This window comes from Bubalus kerabau, chromosome 22, assembly GCF_029407905.1.
Source record: "Bubalus kerabau isolate K-KA32 ecotype Philippines breed swamp buffalo chromosome 22, PCC_UOA_SB_1v2, whole genome shotgun sequence".
Taxonomy (NCBI): Eukaryota; Metazoa; Chordata; class Mammalia; order Artiodactyla; family Bovidae; genus Bubalus; species Bubalus kerabau.
This window is the reverse complement of record NC_073645.1, coordinates 5,494,925-5,522,031: the sequence shown is the minus strand read 5'-3', so window position 1 is coordinate 5,522,031 and position 27,107 is coordinate 5,494,925. Positions and strand designations below refer to the sequence as shown.

The 27,107-nt window shown below is 39.8% G+C and overlaps 1 long non-coding RNA gene across 1 annotated transcript in view; it reads left to right on the top strand.

Annotated features, from left to right (window-relative positions):
- LOC129637114 (uncharacterized) overlaps positions 1–8,109 on the top strand; it is a 53,792-nt gene extending 45,683 nt beyond the window's left edge. The window contains exons 3-4 of the long non-coding RNA XR_008707340.1: positions 1,905–2,042; positions 7,394–8,109. This is a non-coding gene — a long non-coding RNA (uncharacterized LOC129637114). The remainder of the gene's footprint in view (positions 1–1,904; positions 2,043–7,393) is intronic.
- The last annotated feature ends 18,998 nt before the right edge of the window (positions 8,110–27,107 follow it).

Below are 27,107 nucleotides of genomic sequence, written 5' to 3'. Positions count from 1 at the left end.
CTCTTTAACCTAAGTGTGTGTGCTGGTCACTCAGATCAGATCAGTCGCTCAGTCATGTCTGACTCTTTGCGACCCCATGAATTGCAGCACACCAGGCCTCCCTGTCCATCACCAACTCCTGGAGTTCACTCAGATTCACATCCATCGAGTCAGTGATGCCATCCAGCCATCTCATCCTCTGTCGTCCCCTTCTCCTCCTGCCCCCAATCCCTCCCAGCATCAGAGTCTTTTCCAATAAGTCAACTCTTCGCATGAGGTGGCCAGAGTACTGGAGTTTCAGCTTTAGCATCATTCCTTCCAAAGAAATCCCAGGGCTGATCTCCTTCAGAATGGACTGGTTGGATCTCCTTGCAGTCCAAGGGACTCTCAAGAGTCTTCTCCAACACCACAGTTCAAAAGCATCAATTCTTCAGCGTTCAGCCTTCTTCACAGTCCAACTCTCACATCCATACATGACCACAGGAAAAACCATAGCCTTGACTAGATGGACCTTTGTTGACAAAGTAATGTCTCTGCTTTTGAATATGCTAAATAGGTTGGTCATAACTTTCCTTCCAAGGAGTGAGCGTCTTTTAATTTCATGGCTGCAGTCACCATCTGCAGTGATTTTGGAGCCCAGAAAAATAAAGTCTGACACTGTTTCCACTGTTTCCCCATCTATTTCCTATGAAGTGATGTGACCAGATGCCATGATCTTCGTTTTCTGAATGTTGAGCTTTAAGCCAACTTTTTCACTCTCCTGTTTCACCTTTATCAAGAGGCTTTTTAGTTCCTCTTCACTCTCTGCCATAAGGGTGGTGTCCTCTGCATATTTGAGGTTATTGATATTTCTCCCAGCAGTCTTGATTCCAGCTTGTGTTTCTTCCCGTCCAGCGTTTTTCATGATGTACTCTGTATAAAAGTTAAATAAACAGGGTGACAATATACAGCCTTGATGAACTCCTTTTCCTATTTGGAACCAGTCTGTTGTTCTGTGTCCAGTTCTAACTGTTGCTTCCTGACCTGCATACAAATTTCTCAAGAGGCAGGTCAGGTGGTCTGGTATTCCCATCTCTTTCAGAATTTTCCACAGTTTATTGTGATCCACACAGTCAAAGGCTTTGGCATAGTCAATAAAGCAGAAATAGATGTTTTTCTAGAACTCTCTTGCTTTTTCCATGATCCAGTGGATGTTGGCAATTTGATCTCTGGTTCCTCTGCCTTTTCTAAAACCAGCTTGAACATCAGTGATGATGAACATCAGAAACTCAGTGACTGCCTCCCGTCAGTCACTCAGTGATGTCCAACTCTTTAAAACCCCATGGACTTCAGCCTAACCACAGTCAAAATTATTGTAGTCATCCAGATAAGGTGTACATTAGGGTTGTAGAGAATTTCTCAATGTCTTTTTTGCTCTTAGTGCTTTTGAAGTGTCATCTACAAATTGGCACTTACCAAGAGCATTGCCAATGATTGAACAACAAAAGCATTTACCATCTGCCTCTACAGAGATTGAACCTCATGCTGCTATAGCTATTGACCTTCAACAACCCCTGAGGGAGTTCAGGGTGGAGTGAGGCACTTTGTGCTCCAGGGAATCTGGTGGGACAGGTCTTTAGATAGTTGGATGTTTTTAGGAACAGATTTTATGATCTCAATCCTTACATTTCCTGATATCTAGAGAAGCACTAAATCCCTTCATGGTGATATCATATCCTCATGACTAACAAAAAGCTTTTGTAAAATGAGTGCTTTATGGCGCTGAACTCCCCCTTCACCAAAACCTTATAATTTGACTTTTCCCCCACTGCTGCTTTAGTGCAGTCTCTTGGAGCTACCCAAGATGCTGCCTCCCATGCTGCAGTCCTCATTTTGCCTCAAATAAAACTTAACTCACAACTCTCAAGTTGTACATCTTTTTTTAGTCAACAATTATGGTGACCACAAAAGGACCCGGAATAGACTTCCTTCCTTTGACTGGACTCCATGAGGAACTGGAGCTTTGGTACCAGCAGTGGCTCCTTGCACCCATCTTCCTTCTGGGGGAGTGCAGACGAATTTGGGTAAGTCTCTCCTGGTTTTCAAATCTCCCATATTGGTTGAGATTCTTAGTTTTATTTGGTGGTGGAGCAGGTTACCTGCACCCTCCCAGTAGGCAGGATACTTGTGTGTGTGTGTGGGGGGCGGGGGGGGTCAGGTTAAATATTCGGGGCATACCCACTCATGATCTAGACAATGAGTAGGGCTCGATTGAAAGATATGGAGAAATTCCCACCCAGTCAAAAGATACAGGGTGAGGGGCTGGCTGAAAGATGCCAGAAGAATTGTCCACCCAGTGGAAAGGTACTGGGTAGGAGGGCTCAACTGGGAAAAAAATCAAGGAAAACCCTGGGCTCAGCTGAAAAATGCTGAGGTTGCTCCGTTGTAGGGGACTGAGTGGTCTTGGCCGAGTGGTTAAGTAAGAGGCTGATTTGACAGTTTTCCTCAATTTGATTGCCATTATAGAATTTGTCAGGATAAAAGTGAGGAAAACAAATGAGAACTTTGCTCTGAAGAAAAGGGAGAAGACGCCTCTCGGCTGGTTTTGATTTTTTCTGGTGACTGAGAAATTTATGGGAGTGGTGGAGGTCTAGTTCCTTATACGGTGCAGTGGTCCCGTAGGGAAATCCACTCATTAATTAAAATACTTGCATGTTTGGGGGTCACACATAAGAACTGGCCATTCAGCGACCTGAGCAGCCACGGTGGTCTTAGATTGCCAGAGGCAGAACCCAAGACACGTAAGAGGAGCTGAAATGAATCTGGGGTGACTCCTGGAAGAGTTAAGCTCACAAGCAGTGCATGGGCCCACTATACAAGTTCATTAGTGATTTTTATCCCTGACGAATTCAGCTTAAAATGGGAAACAGAATCTCTCAAAAACAGAAACAAAGGGTTGTTAGAAAGCCAACCTCTGACTAACACTCTAGCCAGATTTGTGTACAGTAAGTATGAAGCTCATACTTGCAGATCAGATCAGATCAGTCGCTCAGTCGTGTCCGACTCTTTGCGACCCCATGAATCGCAGCACGCCAGGCCTCCCTGTCCATCACCAACTCCCGGAGTTCACTGAGACTCATGTCCATCGAGTCAGTGATGCCATCCAGCCATCTCATCCTCTGTCGTCTCCTTCTCCTCTTGCCCCCAATCCCTCCCAGCATTAGAGTCTTTTCCAATGAGTCAACTCTTCGCATGAGGTGGCCAAAGTACTGGAGTTTCAGATTTAGCATCATTCCTTCCAAAGAAATCCCAGGGCTGATCGCCTTCAAATGGACTGGTTGCATCTCCTTGCAGTCCAAGGGACTCTCAAGAGTCTTCTCCAACACCACAGTTCAAAAGCATCAAAAGTGATACATAGTACATAGACCAAAAAAGGCTAATGGGATAAACACTGAAATGACAACAGTTCAGTTCAGTTGCTCAGTAGTGTCCAACTCCTTGCAACCCCAAGGACTGCAGCACGCCAGGCTTCCCTGACTATTGCCAACTCCCAGAGCTTTCTCAAACTCATGTCCATCGAGTCGGTGGTGCCATCCAACCATCTCATCCTCTGTTGCCCCCTTCTCCTCCTGCCTTCAATCTTTCCCAACATCAGGGTCTTTTCAAATGAGTCAGCTCGTCATATCAGGTGGCCAAAGTATTGGAGTTTCAGCTTCAGCATCAGACCTTTCAGTGAATATTCAGGACTTATTTCCTTTAGGATGGACTGGTTGGATCTCCTTGCAGTCCAAGGGACTCTCAAGAGTCTTCTCCAACACCATAGTTCAAAAGCATCAGCTCTTTGGTGCTCAGACTTCTTTATAGTCCAACTCTCACATCCATACATGACTACTGGAAAAACCATAGCCTTGACTAGATGGACCATTGTTGGCAAAGGAATGTCTCTGCTTTTTAGTATGCTGTCTAGGTTAGTCATAGCTTTTCTTCCAAGGAACAAGTGTCTTTTAATTTCATGGTTGCAGTCACCATCTGCAGTGATTTTGGAGCCCAAGAAAATAAAGTCTCTGTTTCCATTGTTTCCCCATCTATTTGCCAGGAAGTGATGGGACCAGATGCCATGATCTTAGTTTTCTGAATGTTGAGTTTTAAGCTAACTTTTTCACTCTCCTCTTTCACTTTCATCAAGAGGCTCTTTAGTTCTTCGCTTTCTGTCATAAGGGTGGTGTCGTCTCCATTTCTGAGGTTTTTGATATTTCTCCAGGCAATCTTGATTCCAGTTTGTGCTTCATCCAGCCTGGCATTTTGTATGATGTACTCTTCATATGTTAAGTAAATAGGATGACAATATACAGCCCTGACGTACTCCTTTCCCGATTTGGAACCAGTCTTGTTCCATGTTCAGTTCTGACTGTTGCTTCTTGATCTGCATACAGATTTCTCAGGATGCAGGTAAGGTGGCCTGGTATTCCCATCTCTTTAGTATCTCTAATTTTCTTGAAGAGATCTCTAGTCTTTCCCATTCTATTGTTTTCCTCTATTTCTTTGCATTGATTATTGAGGAAGGCTTTCTTATCTCTCCTTGCTATTCCTTGGAACTCTGCATTCAAATGGGAATATCTTTCATTTTCTCCTTTGCTTTTTGCTTCTCTTCTTTTCACAGCTATTAATAAGGCCTCCTCATACAGCCATGTTGCTTTTTTGCATTTCTTTTTCTTGGTGATGGTCTTGATCCCTATCTCCTGTACAATGTCGCAAACCTCTGTCCATATTTCTTCAGACACTCTGTCTCTCAGATCTAATCCTTTGAATCTATTTTTTACTTCCACTGTATAATCCTAAGGGATTTGATTTAGGTCATACCAGAATGGTCTAGTGGTTTTCCATACTTTCTTCAATTTAAGTCTGAATTTGGCAATAAGGAGTTCATGATCTGAGCCACAGTAAGCTCCCTGTCTTGTTTTTGCTGACTGTACAGAGCTTCTCCATTTTTGGCTATAAAGAATATAATCAATGTGAAATTGGTATTGACCATCTCGTGATGTCCATGTGTAGAGTCTTCTCTTGTGTTGTTGGAAGAAGGTGTTTGCTATGACCAGTGGGTTCCCTTAGCAAAACTCGATTAGCATTTGTCCTGCTTTATTCTGTACTCCAAGGCCCAATTTGCCTGTTACTCCTGGTGTTTCTTGACTTCCTACTTTTGCATTCCAGACCCCTACAATGAAAAGGACATCTTTTTGGGTGTTAGTTCTAGAAGGTCTTGTAGGTCTCCATAGAACCGTTCAACTTCAGCTTCTTCTGCATTACTGGTCAGGGCATAGACTTGGATTACTGTGATATTGAATGGTTTGCCTTGGAAACTAACAGAGACCATTCTGTCGTTTTTGAGATTCCATGCAAGTACTACATGGACTCTTTTGTTGACTATGATGGCTACTCCATTTCTTCTAAGGGATTGTTGCCCACAGTAGTAGATATAATGATAATATGAGTTTAAATTCATCCATTCCAGTCCATTTTAATTCTGATTCCTAAAATGTCGATCTCCATCCACTCTTGGCATCTTCTGTTTGACCACTTCCAATTTGCCATGATTGATGGACCTAACATTCCAGGTTCCTACACAGTATTGCTCTTTATAGCATCAGACTTTACTTCCATCACCGGTCATATCCATAACTGGGTTTTGTTTTTGCTTTGGCTCTATCTCTTTAGTCTTTCTGGAGTTATATCTCCACTAATCTCCAGTAGCATATTGGGCACCTAGTGACCTGGGGAGTTCATCTTTCTGTGTCCTATCTTTTTGCCTTTTCATACTGTTCATGGGGTTCTCAAGGCAAGAATACTGAAGTGGTTTGCCATTCCCTTCTCCAGTGGACCACATTTTGTCAGAACTCTCCACAACAATCCATTCGTCTTGGGTGGCCCTACACAACATGGCTCATATTTTCACTGAGTTAAACAAGGCTGTGCTCCATGTGATTAGATTGGTTAGTTTTCTGTTATTCTGGTTTTCATTCTTTCTGCCCTCTGGTAGAGAAGGATAAGAGGCTTATGGAAGCTTCTTGATGGACATCTGGTCCCATCACTTCATGGCAAATAGATGGGGAAACAGTGGAAACAGTGACATACTTTACTTTAGGGGGCACGAAAATAACAGCAGATGCTGACTGCAGCCATGAAATTTAAGATGCTTACTCCTTGGAAGAAAAGTTACGATCAATCTAGACAGCATATTAAAAAGTAGAGACATTATTTGGCCAACAAAGGTCTGTCTAGTCAAACTATTGTTTTTTCAGTAGTCATGTATGGATGTGAGAGTTGGACTATAAGCTGAGCACTGAAGAATTGATACTTTTGAACTGTGGTGCTGGAGAAGACTCTTGAGAGTCCCTTCGACTGCAAAGAGATCCAACTAGTCCATCCTAAAGGAAATCAGTCTTGAATATTCATTGGAAGGACTGATGCTGAAGCTGAAACTCCAATACTTTGGCCACCTGATGCAAAGAACTGACTCACTTGAAAAGACTCTGATGCTGGGAAAGATTAAAGGCAGGAGGAGAAGGGGATGACAGAGGATGAGATTGTTGGATGGCATCACTGACTCAGTAGACATGAGTTTGAGTAAACTCTGGGAGTTGGTGATAGACAGGGAGGCCTGTTGTGCTGCAGTTCATGGCGTCACAAAGAGTTTGACATGACTGAGTGTATGAACTGAAATGAAATGAGAACGGAGGAATTTTTTTTTAGATATGTTAGTAAAATCTGTGATAAGCCTTTGGCATGACTTTCCTGGCCCTGAAAGTTTTTATTTTAAAAGTTCAGTCTGAAGACTCAATAAAAGTCTCAGCAAAGCTAAAATGTCTATGATCAATTATGGTTATATAAATCATTAGGCCAAGTTTATTGAAACCAGACGTATATTACAAGCAGATCTTAATTTGATTATATTTGGTAAAAATGACGGTGATTTTAAGGAGAAAGAGATGTTTCAATGAATGTTAAATCCCTGTTTGTTAAAGGAGGTCAGTATCTACTAACACTCATTTCCTGAATAGTTCTTTGCTGTTAGGATTGCTACTGCTGCTGCTAAGTCGCTTCCATTGTGTCTGACTCTGTGTGAGCCCATAGATGGCAGCCCACCAGGCTCCCCCATCCCTGGTATTCTCCAGGCAAGAATACTGGAGTGGGTTGACATTTACTTCTCCAATGCATGAAAGTGAAGGCCCTCAGTCATGACTGACTCTTAGCGACCCCATGGATTTCAGCCTACCAGACTCCTCCATCCACGGGATTTTCCAGTCAAGAGTACTGGACCGGGTTGCCATTGACTTCTCTGTGCTGTTAGGGTATATTATGGTAAAATTTAATTTAATTATTAAAGGACACTGTAGGGTTGTTTCTGAAACTTATCTCAGTAATCTGTCTTTGGTTGAAGATCAGATGCCTCATACACAGCCAAAACTGGAAGAAGACATAATTTAATGAACTGTCTCCAAGCTGCGTGGAAGGACCTTTCTATCAGGTACTCTTAACTAGCTCATGCCTAGTGAAATTGAAGGTAAATTGACTCTTGGATTAACTCACACTTCCAAAGGCCCCTAAGCTGGACTGGTTTATAGAGAGGCCTACTGACCTAAAACTCACCTGAAAACAATGCTCAAACACAGGAAACTACACCAGGATGAGAAGAAGATGACAAATATATGGCAAAACCAATACAATATTGTAAATTTAAAAAATAAAATTAAATTAAAAAAAAAAAAGAAGAAGAAGACATCTTGCCCAAGATGCTTATTTGACTTGTATGATCATTTATGTTCGTGATTCCATGGACCTATGCCTATCAATCAAATGTTTTCTATCATGGACACAATTCTATGCTAGTTTAAAACTCAATCCAATTGTTTAGTTGTGGCCAATTACCTGTGTCTATAACTTTTGGGTTACCTTGGTGGATTTCTGTTCTCTAGGGCTCTGATTGGATACCCCCTAGGAAATTTATTTTAGAAGAGTGTTCACTCCTGTTCTATCTTCATGATATTACTAGATGGGATCCTCTCACCTGGCCAATTAATAATACCTGCTCTGATGCTGGCCAGAGATTTAAGTTTTATCTTAGGGTCATTCAAATTCACTTGGAGTGATGAGCTACATCTCAATTAAAAAAAAAAAATTAAAAGGAAAAATCTATTAAACAGAAAAATTCCACAATTATTGGGTGGATCTACATGGTTGACACCAGGCTATGGGCATTTAAATTTAAAAGCTTCTTTATGTTGGGAAGGGTTCAGTTCAGTTCAGTCGCTCAGTCATGTCCAACTCTTAGCAACCCCATGGATTGCAGTCCAACAGGCTCCTCTGTCCATGTGATGTTCCAGGCAAGAGTACTGGAGTGGGGTGCCATTGCCTTCTCCAAATTCTGTGCTAAGGATTATATAACAACAATGTATCCTGCTTAAGGACAGTTTCTCCTTCTTGAAACCTTCTGACTAATTCTGATATCTTTGAATGTATATTATGGGAGTGGGTCAGGTAACCAGGATGGTATATTCACTCACCTAGAGCCAGACATGCTGGAATGTGAAGTCAAGTGGGCCTTAGAAAGCATCACGATGAACAAAGCTAGTGGAGGTGATGGAATTCCAGTGGAGCTATTTCAAATCTTAAAAGATGATGCTGTTAAAGTGCTGCACTCAATATGCCAGTAAATTTGGAAAACTCAGCAGTGGCTGAAAAACTGCAAAAGGTCAATTTTCATTCCAATCCCAAAGAAAGGCAATGCCAAAGAATGCTCAAACTACTGCACAAATGCACTCATCTCACATGCTAGTAAAATAATGCTCAAAATTCTCCAAGCCAGGCATCAACAGTACATGAACCATGAACTTCCAGATGTTCAAGCTGGTTTTAGAAAAGGCAAAGGAGATCAAATCGCCAACACCCATTGGATCATCGCAAAACCAAGAAGGTTCCAGAAAAACATCTATTTCTGCTTTATTGAATATGCAAAGCCTTTAACTGTGTGGATCACAAGAAGCTGTGGAAAATTCTTAAAGTGATGGGAATGCCAGACCACCTGACCTGCCTCTTGAGAAATCTGTAAGCAGGTCAGGAAGCAACACTTAGAAGTGGACATGGAACAACAGACCGGCTCCAAATAGTGAAAGGAGTACATCACGTTTGTATATTATCACTCTGCTTCTTTAACTTAAATGCAGAGTACATCAAAAGAAACGCTGGGCTGGAGGAAGCACAAGCTGGATCAAGATTTCTGGGAAAAATATCAATAACCTCAGATATGTAGATAACACCAACCTTTTGGCAGAAGGTGAAGAACTACAGGGCCTCTTGACGAAAGTGAGAGAGGAGAGTGAAAAAGTTGGCTTAAAGCTTCACATTGAGAACACTAAGATCATGGCATCTGGTCCTATCACTTCATGGCAAATTGATGGGGAAACAGAGGAAACAGTGACAGACTTTATTTTGAGGGATTCCAAAGTCACTGTAGATGGTGACTGCAGCCATGAAATTAAAAGACACTTGCTCCTTGGAAGAAAAGTTATGACCAACCTAGATAGCATATTCAAAGCAGAGGGGTTGCATTGCCAACAAAGTTTCATATAGTCAAAGCTATGGTTTTTCCAGTAGTCCTATATGGATGTGAGAGTTGGACTATAAAGAAAGCTGAGCACCAAAGAACTGATGCTTTTGAACTGTGGTGTTGGAGGAGACTCTTAAGAGTCCTTGAACTGCAAGGAGATCCAACCATTCCATTATAAAGGAAATCAGTCCTGAATATTAATTGAAAGGACTGATCTTGAAGCTGAAATTCCAATACTTTGGCCACCGGATACGATGAACTGACACATTGAAAAAGACCCTGATGCGAGAAAGATTGAAAGTGGGAGAAGAAGGGGACGACAGAAGATGAAATGGTTAGATGACATCACCAACTCAATAGACACTAGTTTGAGTAAACTCTGGGAGTTGGTGATAGACAGGGAGGCCTGGCGTGCTGCAGTCCATGGGTTCGCAAAGAGTTGGATTCCACTGAATGACTGAACTGAACTCTACTGAATCCTGATATTTTAGAAATTATATTATGGGAATAAGTCTGTTAATTGATCAGATTTAATCCTATTGTCTTAAAATATAAATTGCAGGAGTGGGTCTGGTAAAATTTTTATAATGTTGAGACATTCTTTTGATTTATTGTAATAACTAATTTAAAAAGTATATAGCTCCCTTGCTAAAGATTAGCAAAGGGAGGCACTCTCCATTCCCCTTCGGATGTCTATGTCAGAAGCTTTCTCTGTCCCTTTTTCACTTTAACAAACCTCTGCTACCCAATTGCTTGAGTTATCAAACCTTGTTCCTGGTCCCTAAACTAAATCTTCTTTGGAGATCACGAATCCGACATGGCTCACTCTAAGTCATTATTTAGTTCAGTTCAGTTCAGTCATGCAGTCATGTCCAACTCTGCAACCCCATGAACTGCAGCACGCCAGGCCTCCCTGTCCATCACCAACTCCCGGAGTCCACCCAAACCCATGTCGATCGAGTCAGTGATGCCATCCAACCATCTCATCCTCTGTCGTCCCCTTCTCTTCCTGCCCTCAATCTTTCCCAGCATCAGGGTCTTTTCAAATGAGTCAGTTCTTTGCATCAGGTGGCCAAAGTATTGGAATCTCAGCTTCAGCATCAGTCCTTCCAATGAACACCCAGGACTGATCTCCTTTAGGATGGACTCATTGGATCTCCTTGCAGTCCAAGGGACTCTCAAGAGTCTTCTCCAACACCACAGTTCAAAAGAATCAATTCATCACCACTCAGTGTTCTTTACAGTCCAACTCTCACATCCATACATGACCACTGGAAAAACCATAGCCTTGAATAGATGGACCTTTGTTGGCAAAGTAATATCTCTGCTTTTGAATATGTTGTATAGGTTGGTAACAGCTTTCCTTCCAAAGAGTTAAAGTGTCAAAGCATCACTACGAACAAAGCTAGTGGAGGTGATGGAATTCCAGTTGAGCTATTTCAAATCCTGAAAGATAATGCTGTGAAAGTGTTGCACTCAATATGCCAGCAAATTTAGAAAACTCAGCAGTGGCCACAAGACTGGAAAATGTCACTTTTTATTCCAATCCCAAAGAAAGGCAATGCCAAAGAATGCTCAAACTACTGCACAATTGCACTCATCTCACACGCTAGTAAAATAATGCTCAAAATTCTCCAAGACAGGCTTCAGCAATAAGTGAACTTCCAGTTGTTCAAGCTGGTTTTAGTAAAGGCAGAGGAACCAGAGACCAAATTGCAAAATCTGATGGATCATTGAAAAAGCAAGAGAGTTCAAGAAAAACATCTATTTCTGCTTTATTGACTATGCCAAAGCCTTTGACTGTGTGGATCACAATAAACTGTGGAAAATTCTGAAAGAGATGTGAATACCAGACCACCTTACCTGCCTCTTGAGAAATGTGTATGCAGGTCAGGAAGCAACAGTTAGAACAGGACATTGAACAAGAGACTGGTTCCAAACAACAGACTGGTTCCAAATAGGAAAAGGAGTACATCAAGGCTGTATATTGTCACCCTGCTTATTTAACTTATATGCAGAGTACATCATGAGAAATGCTGGGCTGGAAGAAGCACAAGCTGGAATTAAGATTGCCAGGAGAAATATCAATAACCTCAGATATGCAGAGGACTCCACCCTTATGGCAGAAAATGAAAAGGAACTAAAACTCCTCTTGATGAAGGTGAAAGAGGTGATTGAAAAAGTGGGCTTAAAACTCAACATTCAGAAAACGAAGATCATGGCATCTGGTCCCATCACTTCATGTGAAATAGATGGGGAAACAGTGGAAACAGTGCCAGACTTTATTCTTTTGGGCTCCAAAATCACTGCAGATGGTGACTGCAGCCATGAAATTAAAAGATGCTTACTCCTTGGAAGAAAAGTTATGGCCAACCTAGATAGCATATTGAAAAGCAGAAACATTACTTTGCCAACAAAGGTCCATCTAGTCAAGGCTATGGTTTTTCCTGTGGTCATGTATGGATGTGAGAGTTGGACTGTGAAGAAAGCTGAGCGCCGAAGAATTGATGCTTTTGAACTGTGGTGTTGGAGAAGACTCTTGAGAGTCCCTTGGACTGCAAGGAGTTCCAACCAGTCCATTCTGAAGGAGATCAGCCCTGGGATTTCCTTGGAAGGAAGGATGCTAAAGCTGAAACTCCAGTACTTTGGCCACCTCATGTGAAGAAATGACTCACTGGAAAAGTCTCTGACGTTGGGAGGGATTGGGGGCAGGAGGACAAGGGGACGACAGAGGATGAGATGGCTGGATGGCATCACTGACTTGATGGACGTGAGTCTATGTGAACTCCGGGAGTTGGTGATGGACAGGGAGGCCTGGCGTGCTGCGATTCATGGGGTCGCAAAAAGTCGGACACGACTGAGCGACTGAACTGAACTGAACTGAATGTCATGACTGCAATCACTATCTACAGTGATTTTGGAGCCCAGAAAAATAAAGTCAGCCACTGTTTCCACTCTTTCCCCATCTATTTGCCATGAAGTGATGGGACCAGATGCCATGATCTTAGTTTTCTGAATATTGAGCTTTAAGCCAACTTTTTCACTCTCCACTTTCACTTTCATCAAGAGACTTTTTAGTTCCTCTTAACTTCTTGCCATAAGGGTGGTGTCATCTGCATATCTGAGGTTATTGATATTTCTCCCAGCAATCTTGATTCCAGCTTGTGCTTCATCCAGCCCAGCGTTTCTCATAATGTACTCTGCATATGAGTTAAATAAGCAGGGTGATAATATACAGACTTGATGTACTCCTTTTCCTATTTGGAACAAGTCTGTTGTTCCATGTCCAGTTCTAACTGTATGCCTCCTGATCTGCATACAGATTTCTCAAGAGGCAGGTCAGATGGTCTGGTATTCCCATCTCTTTCAGAATTTTCCACAGCTTATTGTGATCCACACAGTCAAAGGCTTTGGCATAGTTAATAAAGCACATGTAGATGTTTTTCTGGGACTGTTTTGGTTTTTCAATGATCCAATGGATGTTTGCAATTTGATCTCTGGTTCCTCTGCTTTTTCTAAAACCAGCTTGAGCATCTGGAAGTTCATGGTTCACATATTGCTGAAGCCTGGCTTGGAGAGTTTTGAGCTTTACTTTACTAGCGTGTGAGATGAGTGCAATTTGTGGTAGTTTGTGCATTCTTTGGCATTGCCTTTTTTTTTTTTTTTGTGGGCGGGATCTTTTGGGATTGGATCCTAATAATTGCTATTATTAGGTGCAGTATTTTACAAGGAAATAGTAAAATCCACCTCTGTTTTCCTTCACTAAAAGGAATATAGTTGAGCTCTTTCTATAATTTTAACCTTGTTATAACAGATACTACATGAACTCAAGTGGAACTCTGACTGCCTTGCAAACTTGAATAAAACACATATAAACACAGTCTGTGGCTGAATCAGGGTAATATTAAAAGGAGAGATTAAAAGGAGAGATTAAAAGAAGAGGCAGGGAGAGGTACAGATTCAAACTGTGGCAGTATCAGACACAATGGAAGGGAGGAAGGAATAAAATCATTAATAAAGTTAAAAGAACAGACAACTAAGGCTCATGTAGAGGCCTGCTAAAACTATGGTACCTTGGGAGCTGATTTTTAAGAAATACAATTTAGAAGAAGTGACTTACAGTACAAAATAAAAATTTTATTTCCTTTCCTCCCTCAAACTTGCCAAAGCCTATGTACCAATTTTCCTATGAACATGAATTACTGCCACAGCATTTAGTTGAACTATGTGTTTCTGAAAGCAGTAGTACAATGCTACAGGACAGCTTAAACATTATTAAATGCACATTTCCTTATATTCAGATAACCTGTAAGGAGTCTATATAAACACGTTCAGAGTACCTGTTTAAGATGTGCTGTAGGTCTTCATAGAACCATTCAACTTCAGATTCTTCAGCATCAGTGGTTGGGGCATAAACTTGGATTACTGTGATACTGAATGGTTTGCCTTGGAAACAAACTGAGATCATTCTGTCATTTTTGAGGCTGTACCCAAGTACTGCATTTTGGGCTTTTTTGTTACGTATAATGGGTACTTCATTTCTTCTAAGGGATTCTTGCCCACAGTAGTAGATATAACGATCATCTGAATTAAATTCACCCATCACAGTCCATTTTAGTTCACTGATTCTTAAAATGTCCATGTTCACTCTTGCTATTTCCTGTTTGACCACATTCAATTTACTTTGATTCATGGACCTAACATTCCAGGTTCCTATGTAGTATTGTTCTTTATAGCATGGGACTTTGTTTAGCACCAGACACATCCATACTGGGCATCATTTTCACTTTGGCTCAACCTCTTCATTCTCTCTGGAGCTATTTCTCCAGTCCTCCCCAGAAGCATATTGAACACATTCTGACCTGGGGGGCTCATCTTCCATTATGATATCTTTTAATCTGTCCACACTGTTCATGGGATTCTCAAAGTAAGAATATCTAAGTGGTTTTATTTTATTGTATAATAAGTATAATTTTCACCTTTATTCCACAATCTAAAGTACTAATATTATATCCCATTATGTTCCAGGTTCTCACTCATTTAGAACATTCATGTTTTCTATGCCTATCTGTATTCAGTTACCACCTCTGTCCCTTAGACTTTCTATATTAGGTCTGAAAACTAAATGTTTAAAATTTGTTCTCAAGTTTTAAATGTTTATTTTTACCTGGAAGGAAATGATGAATAATCTGACTGCCAGCAAATGACTTAGGTTTGGGGGACAATAATGATCCTATTGATGATAGCTAATATTATTTGGCACAGTCAAGTTTCAAGCTGTGTTATAAACTATATTCCAGCATGACAACCCTAAAAAAAGTGCACCATGTTTTTTTCACCATTTAATTCCAGTTTTACAAGGGACAAAAGTGATGCAAAGGAAGCCAAGTATCTTGACTCTGGCTTTTAACCTCAATCAATTTGTTTCTAGAAGTTGACTTGCAAACACTGTACAACCTATATATGAAACTTACCTTAAAAACTAAGAGCCAAATTGAAGAAACAAAGCAATAACAACAAGCTATAAAAAAATAGTGTTTTCATTTTCTAATTTGATATATTCTATGAATATTCAAAAATATCACTGAATGAAAGAAGAAAAAATTTAGATCTATTGCCCACAAGTCAACTCAGTTACTTATTAGTAAAATATATCTTTGATTTGTTCCAAACATATTTTTAAACTGTCTGATACATGGGGAAAACTCTCAGTATATGTTACCAAGTTACTTTGAGTTATGAATAGAAAATAAAATTAGAAATAGGAACATGTTATTATAGCCTTAAATCTCCCAGCTGTTGTTATTAAAAATACTAAATTCCAGAAGTTCAAAGGGAATCTATAGTAAGAAAAAAAAAAAAAAAAGATATGACAGTTGCCTTTCTTATGTACTGTGCAGTGGTAAGTTGTTTCAGTCATGTCCAATTCTTTGTGACCTTATGGCCCATAGCTCTGTCGACAGGCACCCCTACCAATGGGATTCTCCAGGCAAGAATACTGGAGCAGGTGGCCCTGCCCTTTTCCATGCCTTTCTTGTACACCCAAACAATTTATATATTATTACTTTTAGAAAAGGATCAATAGTTAATTAGTCATACTGTTTTAAATTCCACAATATAATTTTGTTTGTTATAGATAAAAGCTTTATACTTTAAAAAGATCCACCACAAAGAATTCAAAGCAACCTTGCCATTACTTTAATATGAACTATATTCAGATCCTATATTGTTCCATTGAGTTAGTTGAGGTCAGAGTTTCAGTAGAAGGGAAATATTCATAGAGTGAATTAGAGGTATATTTCAGAAAGTTTTTTCCAAAGGTACAGGCTGTGACTAGGACTAGGTTTGGGAGAGTGTTGCAGGGCATGTTTGGAGGACAGGGTCTTGGATAGAATCCCAAAGAACATAAAGGCAGCAGATGAGTGCTAGCATTTGGAAAGTGAGGAAATATCAACTTAGCACTATATAAATTCAGTAAAACAAAAACAAGCATTCAGCTGTTTTCCAACATGATGCTCTGTTCATTGGAGTGGGGAGGGGAAAAGTAGTTAAGAAATACATACAAATGCCCAATATATTCATGATACAGTACAAAATGCAATGAGAAGTACAAAGACAAGCATTTTCAGAGACTACAGTCAGTTTAGGTATTTATATATTAATCATGTAAAGAGAACTAAAATTTCCTGAGTACTGCTATGTGTGCTGACTGCCAGAAAGTATGCTAAGCATTTTTTGTGTATTCTATCCCATAAAATTAACCTTATTACTCTGAGATATGTACATTTATATTTGATGCTAATAAAACTGAAATACAGATGAGGAAACTGAGTTACAGGGAGATTAAGCCACTTGTACAAGAACACACAGCTGCTAAACAGTACACCTGAGATTCATATATAAATCTGAATGAAAGATCTTATTGTTAATTGTATAAATAAATATACATGTCTAATTCAAGAATAGATCCTTTCTTTATGCTGTGACTTAGTAATACAAGGAATAATTATAGGACTAATTTTTCTGTTGATTTTGATACAAAGTGACTTCATGAGACAAATAATTCTGGCATTTAAATTATCTTAGGGCATGGATGCAATCTCAAAAATGACAGAATATCTGTTCGTTTCCAAGGCAAACCATTCAATATCACAGTAATCCAAGTCTATGCCCCAAACAGTAATGCTGAAGAAGCTGAAGATGAATGGTTCTATGAAGACCTACAAGACCTTTTAGAATGAACACCCAAAAAACATGTCCTTTTCATTATGGGGGACTGGAATGCAAAAGTAGGAAGTCAAGAAACACCTGGACTAACAGGCAAATTTGGCCTTGGAATATGGAATGAAGCAGGGCAAAGACTCATAGAGTTTTGCCAAGAGAACACACTGGTCATAGCAAACATGCTCTTCCAACAACTCAAGAGAAGACTCTACACATGGACATCACCAGATGGTCAACACCACAATCAGATTGATTATATTCTTTGAAGCCAAAAATGGAGAAGCTCTATACAGTCAGCAAAAACAAGACCAGGAGCAGACTGTGGCTCAGATCACAAACTCCTTATTGCCAAATTCAGACTTAAAGAGTGTAGGGAAAACCACTAGACCATTCATATATGACCTAAATCAAATCCCTTATGATTATACAGTGGAAGTGAAAAATATATTGAAGGGACTAGATCTGATAGATAGAGTGCCTGATGAACTATGGACTGAAGTTCGTGACATTGTACAGCAGACAGGGATCAAGACCATTCTCATGGAAAAGAAATGCAGAAAAGCAAAATGGCTGTCTGGGGAGGCCTTATAAATAGCTGTGAAAAGCAAAGGAGAAAAGGAAAAATATAAGCATCTCAATGCAGAGTTCAAAGAATAGCAAGATGAGGTGAGAAAGCCTTCCTCAACCATCAATGCAAAGAAATAGAGGAAAACAAAGAATGGGAAAGGTTAGAGATCTCTTTAATAAAATTAAGAGATGCCAAGGGAACATTTCATGCAAAGATGGGCTCGATAAAAGACAGAAATGGTATGGACCTAACAGAAGCAGAAGATATTAAGAAGAGGTGGCAAGAATACACAGAAGAACTGTACAAAAAAGATCTTCAACCAAGTTAATCACGATGGTGTGATCACTCAACTAGAGCCAGACATCCTGGAATGTGAAGTCAAGTGGGCCTTAGGAAACATCACTACAAACAAAGCTAGTGGAGGTGATGGAATTCCAGTTGAGCTATTTCAAATCCTGCAAGATGATGCTGTGAAAGTGCTGCACTCAATATGCCAGCAAATTTGGAAAACTCACTAGTGGCCACAGGAATGGAAAAGATCAGTTTTCATCCCAATTCCAAAGAAAGGCAATGCCAAAGAATGCTCAAACTACTGCATAATTGCACTCATGTCACGTGCTAGTCAAGTAATACTCAAATTCTCCAAGCCAGGCTTCAGCAATACATTAACTGTGAACTTCCAGATGTTCATGCTGGATTTAGAAAAGGAAGAGGAACCAGACATCAAATTGCCAACATCCACTGGATCATCAAAAAAGCAACAGAGTTCCAGAAAAACATCTATTTCTTCTTTATTGACTATGTCAAAGCCTTGGACTGTGTGGATCACAATAAACTGTGGAAAATTCTGAAAGAGATGGGAATACCAGACCACCTGACCTGCCTCTTGAGAAAACTATATGCAGGTCAGGAAGCAACAGTTAAAAGTGGACATGGAACAACAGACTGGTTCCAAATAGGAAAAGGAGTACATCAAGGCTGTATATTGTCACCCTGTTTATTTAACTTATATGCAGAGTACATCATGAGAAATGCTGGACTGGAAGAAACACAAGCTGGAATCAGGATTGCTGGGAGAAATATCAATAACCTCAGATATGCAGATGACACCACCCTTATGGCAGAAAGTGAAGAGGAACTAAAGTGCCTCTTGATGAGAGTGAAAGAGGAGAGTGAAAAAGTTGGCTTAAAGCTCAACATTCAGAAAATGAAGATCATGGCATCCGGTCCCACCACTTCATGGGAAATAGATGGGGAAACAGTGGAAACAGTGTCAGACTTTATTGTTTTGGGCTCCAAAACCACTGTAGATGGTTGCAGCCATGAAATTAAAAGACACTTACTCCTTTGGAGGAAAGTTATGACCAACCTATTTAGCATATTCAAAAGCAGAGACATTAGTTTGCCAACAAAGGTCCATCTAGTCAAGGCTATGATTTTTCCTGTGGTCATGTATGGATGTGAGAGTCGGACTGTGAAGAAGGCTGAGCGCTGAAGAATTGATGGTTTTGAACTGTGGTGTTGGAGAAAACTCTTGAGAGTCCCTTGGACTGCAAGGAGATCCAACCAGTCCATTCTGAAGGAGATCAGCCCTGGGATTTCTTTGGAAGGAAGGATGCTAAAGCTGAAACTCCAGTACTTTGGCCACCTGATGCGAAGAGCTGACTCATTTCAAAAGACCCTGATGCCTGGAGGGATTGAGGGCAGGAGGAGAAGGGGACGACAGAGGATTAGATGGCTGAATGGCATCACAGACTTGATGGACGTGAGTTTGAGTGAACTCCAGGTGTTGGTGATGGATCGGTTAGCCTGGCGTGCTGTGATTCATGGGGTCCCAAAGAGTCGGATACGACTAAGTGACCAAACTGAACTGAACTCAAGACGTGGATTCATATTATTGGTTTAAAATTGCATACTTATAAGTATTGCTTCAAAAATTATTTATTATGAGTCAGAAAATATTCTCAGCATATGTTATATCAGCTAATCCTTTCACATAGTTGATGTGGTAATTCTATATCCATTTTACAGTTGAATAAGCTATCCTCAGAGGATTTGAGTAATGTATCTATCTGTATTTAGGTGGCCAGTGAGCAGAGGGGTTGGGTTTTGATTCTAGATACTTGACAGCATTGATCTTATATGTATGCTTCCAAAGTCACTGTGGAAGACTGCAAACACAAAGTTAGACAATGCATGGGTTCCAGCAACAATTAGAGTCTTATGCTTTGGGATTGAAAAAGGGCATTATTACAATTTGGTAATATTATAAACTGAAAACCATAAAGAGTATAATTTACAGGAAAGTATTATGAAGTTTCCCAAAGGAAATATCTCTTGTGGTTTCTAGATTAATGTGTTTTCCTATATTAAACTGTGTTTTACCACAGATGGATTTTTTTTTGTTTAAGTAGAAATGGGCTTAATTTAAGGAAGTGTAAATGGTAGTAGATAATTTTGTGTCTACCACAAAGGTTGATTGCTGCTGGTTGTTATAGTAAAACTTTACAAAGCTGCTCTGTATCTTTGAAATTCGTTTATAAAAACAAGATTAGATATTTTACCATCTCATGTAAATGTGTTCTAGGAGATCCAGTTACTGAAGTTTCCTAGTTTTTGTAGTTTATTTCCAACCTATAACTATTTATCTTTTGAAATAATTTTAAAATTTCAATCTTTTTGAATTGTCTGTTTCTAAAGAAATGTTATCTAGACAATAAATCTAACAGTTTAATCCAACAGGCCTTGGCTAGTATATCTGAATGTGCTACTAAAGTAGTAAAGAAACTGACTCAAGATCTCCAGATTTTAGTAATTATCTTTAGGAGAAAAACAAATCTCTACAGCAACCTTGGTAATTGAGCAAAGAAGTAGAAAGTATCATCCTAAAGCTCAACGGTCAATACTTAGTATATTTAAATGGCAATAGTACTCTTGCCTGGAAAATCCTATGGACGGAGGAGCCTGGTAGGCGGCAGTCCATGGGGTCACTAGGAGTCGGACACGACTGAGTGACTTCACTTTCACTTTTCGCTTTCATGCATTGGAGAAGGAAATGGCAACCCACTCCAGTGTTCTTGCCTGGAGAGTCCCAGGGATAGGGGAGCCTGGTGGGCTGCCATCTCTGGGGTCACACAGAGTTGGACACGACTGAAGCGACTTAGCAGCAGCAGCAGCAGCAGACCTGAGAACCAATCACTTAATCACCCAAAAAATAAAGTATTAAAAATGAATGAATGATGGAAAGAGTAAGCAAATTCGGGTCTATCTGTGGAAAGCCAAATTGGAAATCCACAGATTTCAATATCTTTGAAGATTTGGTCAAAACTAAAATATCTCACTGAGGTCTTACCCTCCATGTGGACTCAACTCATTTGCTTTTGCATTTGTTGTTGGAAGGTCTTAAGTCCCCTGGTCAAAGGATGAATTCTTAAATAACAGCAAAAAAAAAAAAAAAAAAAAAAAATTAGGAGACAATGAAAAGTTGTCTCTGACTCAAATGCCAATTTTGAAGGTTTAATTAGGGTTTTGTTATTTTATTTTAGTTCAGAAACAAGTTTTTCTTTTGCAAAACACATATTATAACACAGAGCTAGTTAAAAATCTACACATTTGCTTAATAAAAGCAGAATCTCCCATGCAGGAATAATCTCCAAGGAAAAGAAGTCCTTCCAAAAAAAAACAATCTATGACTATTTCCATGGATAAAATATTAACAGCATTTTGGTTTTTAGCCTTGGAAATATCTGTTAAATTTATTCTTGTTGTTCAGTCATTAAGTCTTGTCCAACTCTTTGTGATCCCATGGACATGCCAGGCCCTTCTGTCCCCCACTATCTCCTGGAGTTTGCTCAAATTAATGTTCATTGAGTTGGTGATGCTATTTAACGATCTCATGTTCTGCTGCCCCCTTCTCCTGACTTCAATCTTTCCAGCAACAGGGTCTTTTCCAATGTGTCAGCATTTTGCATCAGGTGGCCAAAGTACTGGACTTTCAACTTCAGGATCAATCCTTCCAATGAATATTCAGGACTGATTTCCTTTAAGATTGACTGATTTGATCTCCTTGCTGTCCAAGGGATTCTTAACAGTCTTCTCCAGAACCACAGTTTGAAAGCATCAATTCTTCAGCCCTCAGCCTTCTTTATGGTCTAATTCTCACATACATAAATGACTACTGGAAAAAACATAGCTTTGGCTATATGGATCTCTGTTGCAAAGTGATGCTGCTTTTTAATACACTGTACATATTTGTCACAGCTTTCCTTCCAAGGAGCAAGCGTCTGAATTTCGTGGCTGCAGTCACCATCTGGAGTGATTTTGGAGCCAAAGAAAATAAAACCTGTCACTGCTTTCACTTTTTTCCCCATCTGTTTGCCATGAAGTGATGGGACATGATGCCATGATCTTAGTTTTTTAAATGTTGAGTTTCAAGCCAGCTTTTTGACTCTCCTCTTTCACATTTATCAAGAGGCTCTTTAGTTCCTCTTTATTTTCTGCCATTAGAGTGGTATCATCTGCATATCTGAGGTTTTTGTTATTTCTCCTGTAATCTTGATTCCAGCTTGTGATGCATCCAGCCCAACGTTTTGCATAATGTACTCTGCACATAAGTTGAATAAGCAGGGTGACAAGATACAGCCTTGACATACTCCTTTCCCAATTTTGAACCAGTCAGTTGCTCCATGTCTAGTTCTAACTGTTGCTTCTTGACCTGATACAGATTTCTAAGGAGACAGGTAGTGTGGTCTGCTACTCCCATCTCTTTAAGAATTTTCCACAGTTTGTTGTAATACACACAGTCAAAGGCTTTAATGTAGTCAATGAAGAATAAGTAAATGTTGTTTTTTTTTTTTTTTCTGGAATTCCTTTGCTTTCTCCAAGATTCAATAAATGTTGGCAATTTGATCTCTTGTTCTGCTGCCTTTTCTAAACCCATTTTGTACCCCTGGAAGTTCTTGGCTCATGTACTGCTAAAGCCTAGCTTGAAGCATAGCTTGTGATCTTTGTCATGGATCATAGCCTTGTTGTGGCAAGGTGGCTTGCATAACTCAATGAAGCTATGAGCCATGCCCTGCAGGGCCACTCAAGACAGAGTGGTCATAGTGAAGAGTTCTGACAAACTGTAGTTCACTGGAGGATGTACTGGCAACCCTCTCCAGTGTTCTTGCCTCAAGAATCCCATGAACAGTATGAAAAAGCCAAAAGTTATGACACCAGGAGGTGAGCCCCCTAGGTCAGAATGTGTCCAATATGCTTCTAGGGAAGAGTAAAGGGCAATTACTAATAGCTCCCTGAAGAATGAAGCAGTTGAACCAAAGTGGAAATGATGTCCAATTGTGGATGTGTCTGGTGGTGAACAAAAACCCATGCTATAAAGAACAATACATAGGACCTAGAATGTTAGCTCCATGAATCAAAGTAAATTGAATGTGGTCAAACAAGAGATAGCAAGAGTGAACATGGGCATTTTAAGAATCAGTGAACTAAAATGGACTGTAATGGGTGAATTTAATTCAGATGACCATTATATCTATTACTGTGGGTAGGAATCCCTTAGAAGAAATGAAGTACCCATTATACTTAACAAAAGAGCCCAAAATGCAGTACTTGGGTACAGCCTCAAAAATGACAGAATGATCTCAGTTTGTTTCCAAGGCAAACCATTCAGTATCACAGTAATCCAAGTTTATGCCCCAACCACTGATGCTGAAGAAGCTGAAGTTGAATGGTTCAATGAAGACCTACAGCACATCTTAAACAGGTACTCTGAGCGTATTTATACAGATTCCTTACAAATTACCTGAATATAAGGAAATATGCACTTAAATAGTATTTAAGGTGTACTGTATTTGAATGATACTATGAAGACCTATAAGACTTTCTAAAACTAACACCAAGAAAAGATGTCCTTTTTCTTCTTAGGGGATTGGAATGCAAAAGTAATAAGTAAAGAGTACCTGGCGTAAAAGGCAAGTTTGGCCTTGGAATACAAAATGAAGCAGGGCAAAGTCTAACAGTTTTGCAACAGAACACACTGCTCATAGCGAGTACACTGCTCATAGCGAACACACTCTTTCAGCAACACAAAAGATGACTCTACATAAGGACATCACCAGATGGTCAACACTGAAATCAGATTGATTGTATTATTTGCAACTGAAGATGGAGAAGTTCTATACAGTCAACGAAAACAAGACCTGGAGCTGAACGTAGCTTGGATCATTAGGCTGTTATTGCAAAATTCAGACTTTAATTGAAGAAAGTAGAGAAAATCAGTAGAACATTCAGATATGACCTAAATCAAATCCTTTATGATTATACAGTGAATGTGACAAATAGATTCAAGGGATTAGATCTAGTAAACAGAGTGCCTGAAGAACTATGGTCTGAGGTTTGTAACATTGTACAGGAGGCAGTGGCCAAAACCATCCCAAAGAACAAGAAATACAAGAAGGCAAAATGATCGAATGCAGAGGTCTTACAAATAGCTGAGAAAAAAGAGAAGTGAAAGGCAAAGGAGAAAGGGAAAGATATACCCAAGTGAATGCAGATATCCAGAGACTAGCAGGGAGAGATAAGAAAGCCTCTTTTTATTTTTTTATTTTTTTTGAATTAAAAAAAAAAAATTATTTGTTTTTTTTTTTAATTTTATTTTATTTTTAAACTTTACAATATTGTATTAGTGTTGCCAAATATTGAAATGAATCCGCCACAGGTATACATGTGTTCCCCATCCTAAACCCTCCTCCCTCCTCCCTCCCCATACCATCCCTCTGGGTTGTCCCAGTGCACCATCCCCAAGCATCCAGTATCGTGTGTCGAACCTGGACTGGCGACTCATTTCATACATGATATTACACATATTTCAATGCCATTCTGCCAAATCTTCCCACCCTCTCCCTCTCCAACAGAGTCCATAAGACTGTTCTATACATCAGTGTCTCTTTTGCTGTCTCGTACACAGGGTTATTGTTACCATCTTTCTAAATTCCATATATATGTGTTAGTATACTGTATTGGTGTTTTTCTTTCTGGCTTACTTCACTCTGTATAATAGGCTCCAGTTTCATCCACCTCATTAGAACTGATTCAAATGTATTCTTTTTAATGGCTGAGTAATACTTCATTGTGTATATGTACCATAGCTTTCTTATCCATTAAGTGAACAATGAAAAGAAATAGAAAATGTCAGGAAGCATTTAACAGGAGGCTTCCTGTGTGCTGTTTTGGATCTGTCAGGAATTCTCTGTTCCTTATTAATTCCTGAATATTCAGGAATTAAGAGGAGAGGCAAGCCTTTCCAGGGGGCTGAAGAATCCAGGCATTTCCTTCATTAGTTTTTCTATAGGTACCCTCTTCCTTTTTATGAACCGTATGGTAAAAGTGATTATTTACAACCCTCTCTCTTTCATATGGATGACCTCATGTTTCCTTGATAACTTGTAAGTTTTTATTTTTATCTCCGTTGAAAATAGCGACAGTATAAATACCTACACAATGTTGAATAAAACACCTTTGCTCCATCAGAGCTTTGGTCCTCGTGTCTTTCTTTCTCTTTCTCTCTCTCTCAGGCTATTTCTTTGGAGTGCAGAGGCCCTCTGAGTTCACTTTCCTGCCCGGGCTTCTAAGACCCTCTTGAGAAAGCGCTCTGCACCTTCACCCCATTGAGAGGGTGCCTGAGGCCTCCGTGAACAGAGCAAGCCTTGTGTCAGGGACTTTATTGGTTTTCTGCATAAACCAAGGAATATCAGCCTCTTTCTCTCCTTTACTTTCTTATCGTCAACTCCAGACTACCAGGTTCTGGCCTGTTAAAGCACCTCAACAGATAAAAACAATAGAATAGAAAAGACTAGAGATCTCTTTAAGAAAGTAGAGATACCAAGGGAGCATTTCATGCAAGCACAATAAAGGAAGAAATGGTAATAGCCTAACATAAGAAGAAGAGATTAAAAAGAGGTGGCAAGAATACACAGAACTGTACAAAAAAGGGTCTTAATGACCTGGATAACCATGATGGTGTTGTCACTCACCTAGAGCCAGACATACTGGAGTGTGAAGTCTAGTGGGCCTTATGAAACACTACAACAAAAAAAGCTAGTGGAGGTGATGGATTTCCAGCTGAGCTCTTTCAATTCCTAAAAGATGATACTTTTAAAGTCCTGCATTCAATATGCCACAAAATTTGGAAAACTCAGCAATGGCCATACGACTGGAGTTCAGTTTTCATTCCATTCCCAAAGAAGGTCAATGCTAAAGAATATTCAAACTACTGTACAATTGTACTCATTTCATGTTGTTAGCAAGGCAATGCTCAAAATTCTTCAAGCTAGGCTTCAACAGTACGTGAATGGAGAACTCGCAGATATGCAAGCTGGATTTTAAAAAGACAGAGAAACCAGAGATCAAATTGAAAACATCTGTTGGATCACAGAAAAAGCAAGGAACTTCAGAAAAAAAAAATCTGCTTCAGTGACTATGCTAAAGCCTTTGCCTGTGTGGATCACAACAAACTGAAAAATTCTTAAAGAAATGCAGATATCATTACCTTACCTGCCTCCTAAGAAATCTGTATTTAGGTCAAGAAGCACCAGTTAGAACCCGACATGGTACAAGGGACTGGTTCAAAATTGGGAAAGGAGTATATCACGGTTGTATATTGCCACCCTGCTTATTTAACTTCTATGCAGAGTACATCATGAGAAATGCCAGGCTAGATGAATCACAACCCACAATCAAGATTTCCAGAAAATATCAGCAACCTCAGATATGCAGAGGATACCATCCTAATGGCAGAAAGCAAAGAGGGAACTAAAGAGCCTCTTGATAAAGGTGGAAGAGGAGAGTGAAAAAGCTGGCTTAATACTAAACATTAAAAAGACTAAGATCATGGCATCCCATCTCATCACTTTATGGCAAATAGATGGGGCAAAAATTGAAACAGTGACAGACTTTATTTTCTTGGACTCCAAAATCCATAAAATTAAAATATGCTCATTCCTTGGAAGAAAAAGTATGACAAACTTAGCATATAAAAAAGTAGAGACATCACTTTGCTGACATAAGTCTGTATAATCAAATATATGGTTTTTCCAGTAGTCATGTACAGATGTGAGAATTGGATCATGAAGGAGGCAGAGTGCCAAAGAATTGATGCTTTCAAACTGTGATGCTGGAGAAGACTCTTGAGAATCCCTGGGATAGCAAGGAGATTAAAACAGTCAATCCTAAAAGAAACCAACCCTGAATATTCATTGGAAGGACAGATGCTGAAGTTGAAGTTCCAATGCTTTGCCACCTGCTGTGAAGAGCTGACTCATTGGAAAATACCCTGATGCTGTGAAAGATTGAAGGCAAAAGGTGCAGCAGAGGATGAGATGGTTAGATAGCATCACCAACCCAATGCATATGAATCTGAGCAAACACTGGGATGTAGTGAAGGACAGGGAAGCCTGGAATGCTGCAGTTCATGGATTTGCAAAGAGCTAAGCATGATATAGTGACAGGGCAACAACAAAGTTAAAATTCAGCATTGCTTCTTTAAAAGAAGAAATTAAACCCCTCCACTTATCTATGTAAGTCCAGAATATTTTACAGTTGAGCATGTAATTGTATTAGTGTGGATTTATTTATCTCAGCTTCTGTGCCAACATCACCTTTTCTGTGATAGCAAGAGAAGAGGAAACAGGATTTGTTCTGGAATATGGAAACATATCTAAGAGGAGGAGTCTTGAAAAGTAAGGTGCATGGTGACAT